This window comes from Hyaena hyaena, unplaced genomic scaffold (assembly GCF_003009895.1).
Source record: "Hyaena hyaena isolate Hyena2069 unplaced genomic scaffold, ASM300989v1 scaffold_568, whole genome shotgun sequence".
Classification (NCBI taxonomy): Eukaryota; Metazoa; Chordata; class Mammalia; order Carnivora; family Hyaenidae; genus Hyaena; species Hyaena hyaena.
In genome coordinates this window covers 1,055,332-1,063,386 of record NW_024081199.1, presented here as the reverse complement: position 1 = coordinate 1,063,386, position 8,055 = coordinate 1,055,332, and positions in this window count along the sequence as shown.

Sequence of the window (8,055 nt, the reverse complement as noted above, 5' to 3'; positions counted from 1 at the left end):
TGGTAGTGCTCCTAAAGGTTGGTAGGACCATGCAAGAGGAGTGCCCAGAACAAGGAATGGTGTGGATCAGGAAGAAGCAGGAGCAAACTTCTTCCCAAGGAAAATCAGGGCTGATGTGTTCCCTTTGAATTAGGAGTCAATTCAAACAAACACTGGCAAAATCTGCTCCGGAATGTAAGATTGCTCATAGTGAACCAGCCAGTGACATATGACATATCCATGTTATAATACTTCAAACACTTCCCATTTGCGTCCTACAGGCTGAATACTCGTGAGAAGCTGCAGTCCTCTAAACCAAATGCCTATAAAGCCTGCACCACCCTCTCCTTCTTCTCCCTCTCTTCCCCCCTCTCTTTGCCCTCAATTCTGGTGCAGAGGTCATTCTGGCTAGGCAAATACTAGATTGTCAGCCAAGATTTATAACATGCCTGTATTTTTTAAATGAATCTTTGGGGTGTGCAGCACTTGACACATGCCTGAATGACCATGTTTTCCTGAGTGTCATCTGTACAGTGCTGTGTGTGTGTATAGAGAGGAAATGTGTTCTAAGGGACAGCAGAGCAGAGCAAACAAAGTAACATCAAAAGCAGGATTCATCAAATCAATTTCACACAGTCTGTATATGTATGTTTATGCCATTAAACTGCACAACATATTTCTTTATAGTTTCCACAAAGTTAATTTTCTTACAGACTGTCATATTTCCAAAAGGCAGGTTTCTTTTCTGTGCCCTATTGTCCTGACATCCTTAATAGACCAATTATATTAAATTATTCTCAATTACGAAAGCTAAGTTTTTTTAAAAGAAAAAAAAATCCCAGTATAAGGAAAGTGTGCCAGATTTCCTGAGCTATTATAAATCCTTCTTTGTATCCCTTTGCTTTTGGAAACATTATCTAGTCCAAAATTATGTTTCTTATTTACTTATTCAAGAAATATTTACTGACACCTATTATGTGCCAGGCACCATTGTTCTAGACACTGAGGATACATCAGTGAACCAAATAAATAAAAATCCTTCCCCTCTTGGGGCGCCTGTCAGTCAGTGGAACATGCAATTCTTTTTTTTTTTTTAATGTTTTATTTATTTCTAGGAGAGAGAGAGAGAGACAGCGTGAGCAGGGGAGGGTCAGAGAGCGAGGGAGTCACAGACTGAAACAGGCTTCAGGCTCTGAGCTGGCAGTCAGCACAGAGCCCGATGCGGGGCTCGAACCCACTAACCACGAGATCATGACCCGAGCGAAAGTCGGACGCTTAACCGACTAAGCCACCCAGGCGCCCCGGAACATGCAATTCTTGATCTTGGGGTCGTGAGTTTGAGCCCCACTTTGGGTGTGGAGATTACTTTTTTAAAAATCTTAAAATTCTTCCCCTCTTGAAGTTCATTCTAGTAGGGGAAGCAAGCAGTAACTGAATGTGTATGTGTGTTGACAGAAACTTCTACGGAAGCAGGGAGGTTAGAAGAGCTGGAACTTACACTGTTGGTGGGAATGTAAACTGGTGCAGCCCCTCTGGAAAACAGTGTGGAGATTCCTCAAAAAATTAATAGAACTCTCCTATGACCCAGCAATAGCACTGCTAGGAATTTACCCAAGGGATACAGGAGTGCTGATGCATAGGGGCATATGTACCCCAATGTTCATGGCAGCACTCTCAACAATAGCTAAAACATGGAAAGAGCCTAAGTGTACATCAACTGATGAATGGATCAAGAAGATTTGGTTTATCTATACTATGGAATACTACATGGCAATGAGAAATAATGAAATCTGGCCATGTGTAGCAACATGGATGGAACTTGAGGGTGTTATTGCTGAGTGAAATAAGTCAGGCAGAGAAGGACAGATACCATATGTTTGCACGTATAGGAGGATTAGGAGGAACTTAATGGAGGACCATGGGGGAGAAGAAAGGGAAAAATAGTTGGGGAGAGGCAAACCATGAGAGACTCTTGAATGCTGAGAACAAACTGAGAGCTGATGGTGGGGGAAGGAGGGTGGAGGAGGGCACTTGTTGGGATGAGCACTGGGTGTTATATGGAAGCCAACTTGACAATAAACTATTAAAAAAAAAAAAAAAGAAAAGCTGGAGCTGAGTGACAGGGAGAACCATGTGTTAGGGATGTGGGACATGACAACAAATGACAGAGGGCATTTGTTGTTGCTGTCTGTAGGCACTGCTGTAGCTTCTGTAAAGACCTGGCTTTTCCTCTGAGGGAGCTGGGAGTCATTAGAGAGTTATGAGCGAAGTAGAGACAAGATGTGACTTTTGTTTTCAGAAAATCCCTCTGGCTGCTGAGTTGTATGGAGGGGCCAAGGGTGACCATCAGAAGCCACTGCTGTTATTGGCCTGAGACCAGGAGTGGCAAAAGGGCAATGGAGGTGAAGAAAGGCAGTTGGATTGTGGGTGTCCTCTTGAAGGAAGAGGATTTGAAGGCACCAAGACTTCCCGATGGTTTGGATATAGAGTGTGAAAAGGAGAGGCACTTAAAGCCACTGAAAGATTTGGGGCCTGAACAAAGTAAGAGACAGAAATTGATGTAGAAAATGAAAAAAAAACGCTGCCCAAGACTAGACTCTATCTCATATTTTTTTCTTTTCTTTTTCTTTTTTTTTTGTTTTGAGAAAGAGAGTGAGGGAGGAGCAGAGAGAGAGAGAAAGAGAGAGAGAGGAGAGAGGATCTTAACCAGGGTCCATGCTCAGTGCAGAGCCTGACACTGGGCTCCATCTCACAAACTGTGAGATGAGCTGAAATCAAGAGTCAGATGCTTAACCAACTGAGCCATGCAAATGCCCCTCAGATATCTTTTAAAAGTGGCACTTTAGAAAGCAATTTGGTGGTCGGTCATGCTGTGATGTCTGCTAATATGTCCCTGATGTGGTGTCAGAGCTCTCCAGGTGGCAATAACATGACGTTCAATCATGCATCCAACCAATGTTTGAGTCCTTACTACGTACTACATACTCTTCTAGGCAAGGGAAGAAAAGCCATTAAAAAAAAATGTCACTTTTCCCATGGAGCTTATGTTCATCTGGGAGGAGCCAGATGAATACACAAACATACACCGTGCCAGGTATTGATAGGTACTAGAAAGAAACACAAATAGCCAAGAAAGGGGCTGGAGGCAGGAAAGGAGGTGAATTCATTTGTAGGGGGATCTCTCTGGGAGACTGTATTAGTGTCTTGTACTGCTGTAAGATATTACAGGAAATATGTTTACTCACATTTCCGGAGGCCAGAAGTCCAAAATCAGTATCACAGGGCCAAAACCAAGGTGTCAGCAGGTCCTATTCCCTCTGGAGACTGTAGAAGATGCTATGTTCCTTGCTTCTTCCAACTTCTGGTGGCCCCATCACCGGTCCTCGCCTCCATGGTCATGTTACCTTCTCTTCAGTGTCAAATCTCCCCTTTCTCCTTCTCATGTGGATACATGTGGTTGTATTTAGGGCCTATCTAATCTTCTTTGGAGCACCTGGCTAGTTCATTTGGTAGAATATGTGAATTCAGATCTTGAGGTTGTGAATTCAAGCTCCATGTTGAGTGTAGACATTACTTAAAAATAATTTTTTTAAAAGCTTATTTATTTTGAGAGAGAGCATGCATGTGTATGCACTTGAATAGGGGAGGGACAGGGAGAGAGAGAGAGAGAAAGAGAGAAAATCCCAAGCAGGCTCCACACTGTCAGTACAGAGCCCAACATGGGGCTCAGACTCACAAACCATGAGATCATGACCTGAGACAAAATCAAGAGTTGGATGCTTCACTGACTGAGCTACCCAGGGCCCCCCCAAAAAATAATAGACTAAAATAATCTTCTTTAATCATATCTGCCCAGACTCTTTCCTTTCAAGGTAACATTTACAGCTTCAAGGGATTAGGACCTGATATATTTGAGGGTCATTATATAGTTTAATACAGAGACTTTACCACAAATCCAGAATAGAACTTAAAGTGATAGTTTCTTTTGTACAATTTTTCAATTAAAATATATGATTATTTCACAATAGATATAAATCAAATTATCATGCTGTATGCCTTAAACTTATACAGTGACATATATCAATTATTTTTCAATAAAACTAGTTGCGGGGAGGCAGGAGAGAAATCATCATTACATTTGTAAAACAGATTGCCTTGCCCAGGAAACATGAATGGTAACGAGGTTTCTTAGTCTTTAGGAAATCTACTTTCAACAAGGTCCATACTTTGGAGAAGCTTAAATTAATAAGTAAGTGGAAAACTTAAACATGTTGCTCATGTTTGTATCATGGAAGCAAAACACCAAGCTACCACTATAGTTAGGGTTAACCATTCATCTACTTCTTTGTTCACCTAGTAAATATTTGCTGCTAATGTATAAAGTTGTGGTTAAGAGCTCAGGCTGGAGAGCAATAAAAAATCTGGATTCAAATCCTGGCTCTGCCACTCTCTAGATATGTGATCTTGGGAAGTCTACTTGGCCTCTCTGTTTCCTTATCTGAAAATAAGGTTGGCATAGGATTAAATGAGATACAAGGTGCATAAAGCCCTTTGCCTGGTAAAGCAAATGAGCACCGTAAGTGCTCATTAAGTGGTCATTACTGGCATCCAGTCCCTCCAGGACTACAACATGAGAAAACGTGATGGGCCCCAACCTCACTGTCACTGAATGTTTTCCCCCAACTAAGATGTAAGTTCTATGAGAACAGGGACTTGGTGTTTTGTTTACTGTTTTGTGCCCCATCTTTTGGTACCTGAGACATATTAGGTACTCAGTAAATATATATTTTTTAATGTTTATTTATTTGAAAGAGTGAGAAGGAGGGGGGGGGGGAGAGAGAGAAGGCTCCGGGCTCACAGCTGTCAGTGGAGAGCCCAATGCAGGGCTCAAACCCATGAACCGTGAGATCATGACCTGAACTGAAGTTGGATGCTTAACCGACTGAGCCACTCAGATGCCCCTGCAGTAAATATTTTTTGAGTGAATCAATGTGTGGATGTATGTCATGAAGTTTACTAGATAAATGCCTGGAAAATCAGCCAATGTATACCTACCACCACCATGTCAAATGCCTTAAACTTCAAAGGAAGAAGCAAGTCATTGTTATTGCTTTTATAAACAGAGATAAGAAGAAAGGAAATAAATAAAAATGGAGGCCCTAGGTAATGCCTTATGGCTAGTATAGTACTAAGGTTAGTTAGATCGGCTTGGAACCCATTCTGAGCTGGCACTCAAAAAGGAAAAACAACAACAAGCCACTTCCATCTATCCATGGACCCGATCTCTATACCCCATCTGCAAATATTCCTATCATCTGTGGGTAGATGACCAGATTGCACCCTTCTCAAGGACAGAAATCCTTGGCTATGCCTTCTTCACCGGCCTAACCCTAACTCTAACCTAAAGGTCTTCATTCCTTTAACTGTGTTCTTTGTATTTTTTCATTATGCAAAGCATCTAAGCATGGATGGAGAGGCATGCAACAGGTTCCCATTCACTCATTCATTCAACAAGCCTCTTTTGCACACTGACTTTGAGCCAGTGTAGTGTGGTGGGTACTGAGGGTTCCAAGACGCCCTGAGGGAGTTCCCAACCTGGCTGAGGAGACAGACAAATTAACAAGTGATAGCAATGCAGTGTGCAGGTGTTAGAAGGTAGAGTGGTAAGACAGTGGAAGCAATTCTATTTAGATAGAGATGGTCCTTTGAAAGACCCTTGACATCATGAAGAATGAGTGACAGTTCACCAGGCAAATGGGGCATAGGGGAGACATTCCATGTTGAGGGACCACAATATGCAAAATGAATGTCCAAATCAATGAGTTCCCAGTGTTGTTTCAGCCCAAACCTTCTGTCTTCTGCATGCCTGGGACCCCTGCCTGAACTTCTCTTGCCCTGGTTCTGTAAATCATGATCTGACACAGTGAAATATGTTCTCCAGGCTGCAGGGTCCTCAGGTCAAGGTGATGGGTCACTAGCCAGCTGGTGCCTACAAGGCATTCAGAGTCTGAGAATCAAATATGTGGGCCCCACATCTCAGATGAGCAGAGGTAAGGCATGGGGTAAGGCATGTGATGTTTACGTTCAGAAACTGCAAAGCCACTAGCTTGCAAAGTGTCATTACGTCTGCAGTTGGAGGGTAATTTTCTTGTTACTCAAGGACTCTTGGTCGGGCACAGATTGGTGTCTGGGGGATTGCTTTATGACCCAGAGCAAGGCAACGATAGATAGGAGATGTGGTTTGCTGGGCAGAAGTTTACAAGGCAGGAAATTGCTTCACTGGGCACAACCATTCATAAGAAACACCTCTGGGAAAAGGAGACTGGGCTCCTGGCAGGTCTGCCCCTGGCCATTTGTTTACATCAGCAACAACCCATGTTCCTGGTTACACAATGTGGCAGCGTCACTTGGAGTGGGGGATCTTTGCCCCATGGAAGAATAAACACATTCCTTACTCGCAGTGGAATTAGCAGACCTCACAGGCTTTTCAGTGCCTCTCCTGGAGGCCTTAATGTCATAGGAAGGTGACTCTAAACACAATTAGCTATACAACCAAACTTAGTTCAAGTTTGATTGAATTCCCCTTTAAATGGCAGTGCATGTTTAGATGAAGATACTCCAAATGTGAAGAGTGGAAAAGTGTGAATCTTTTGTCAGTCAGTACCCAAAGCCACACTAGGTTTCTTAGGAACAATTCAGTCACTGGTATAGGGGTCATTGGTCAATCTTTGGGGAGGAAGGGACAGAGCTGCGGGTTGTTTGGATGTATTTCAAAGCCCATGTTTCCATTGTCCCACCAGCTTTTAGCTGAGTTCTAGAGTCCGGAGTTTTTCTACATTAAAGCCATCAGATCTGCACATGTCATGGGGAGGGTCAGTGGCCAGTGTCTCCAGAACCATGGGTGTCTGTCTGGCAAGTTATTGGAGGCATTCAACCCAATACTGCTCATTAAAGGCAAGAGTCACGGGGCACCTGGGTGGCTCAGTCAGTTGAGTGGTCTGACTCTTGATTCTGGCTCAGGTCATGATCTCATGATTCATGAGTTCAAGAAGCCCCATACTGTGTCAGCACAGAACCTGCTTAGGATTCTCTGTCTCCCTCTCTCTTTCTCTCACTCTTAAAGTAAATAAACTTTAAGAAAATGAAGCAAGAGTCATGCCCTGGGCCCTACTCCTCCCCACTGACTTAGATATCCCATCTCGGTCCCATCCTGGCCAGGTGAGCTTCAGTGGGCTGCTTTTGCTTCTCTGGGGCCTCAGACTCTGTATCTGTGAAATGGAGGACTTAATGTCAACGTGCCACTTAGTATCACAGCTCTAAAGTGAGGATCCAGTGAGACTCTGAACATCCTCCTCAAGTGCGCTCGCACACCACGGGTTTGGTGCATTGTCCTGGGGCAGAAGGCCATGTGAGAGGAGTTGAAGGGGGATTTTGTTTTACGTTTCTTACCTTCCTATGAGGAGCTGCAGCTGGTAAACCAGCCATTACCTCTGACTTAGTTTAGAGCCTGCTATTTGTGTACTTAACTCTTTTGGACAGAACATTCCAGAGCAGGAGCAGTCAGCAGCAGAAAGCCCTGGGCCTGCCCCATCAGAGTTTCTTTCATCTACTTCCTTGGAGATAATTAATTTAATTCTGTTTCTCATTTGCAAGTTCTTTTTTTTTTTTTTTGGTAGTTTTATGGTTTTATTAACACAAATACAACATGCATATATGATGTCTATCTCTTCCATTTCTTTGCTGCACAGTCTGGCTTTGGGATTGGTGGCTCTGATGGCCAGCTGGGCTGCTCTTTCTCCAGTAGCTTTGTGGTTCTTGGAGGAGACACCATGAGCAATCTCTGCACTGTAAGATTTGATATACATCAGCAGTACTTCAACCTCCTTGACATTGAGAACTAGGAAATTTCGGAAGCCACTGGGCAGCCTGTGCTTTGTTTTCTTATTGTTCCTGTAACCAGTGTTGGGCATCAAGATATGGCCTTTGAATCTTCTGCACACCTTATTGTCAATGCCTCTTGGGTTTCTACCGGTTGCACTGAATTTTGACATATCGGTCTGATGGGTGCCGGGTGAA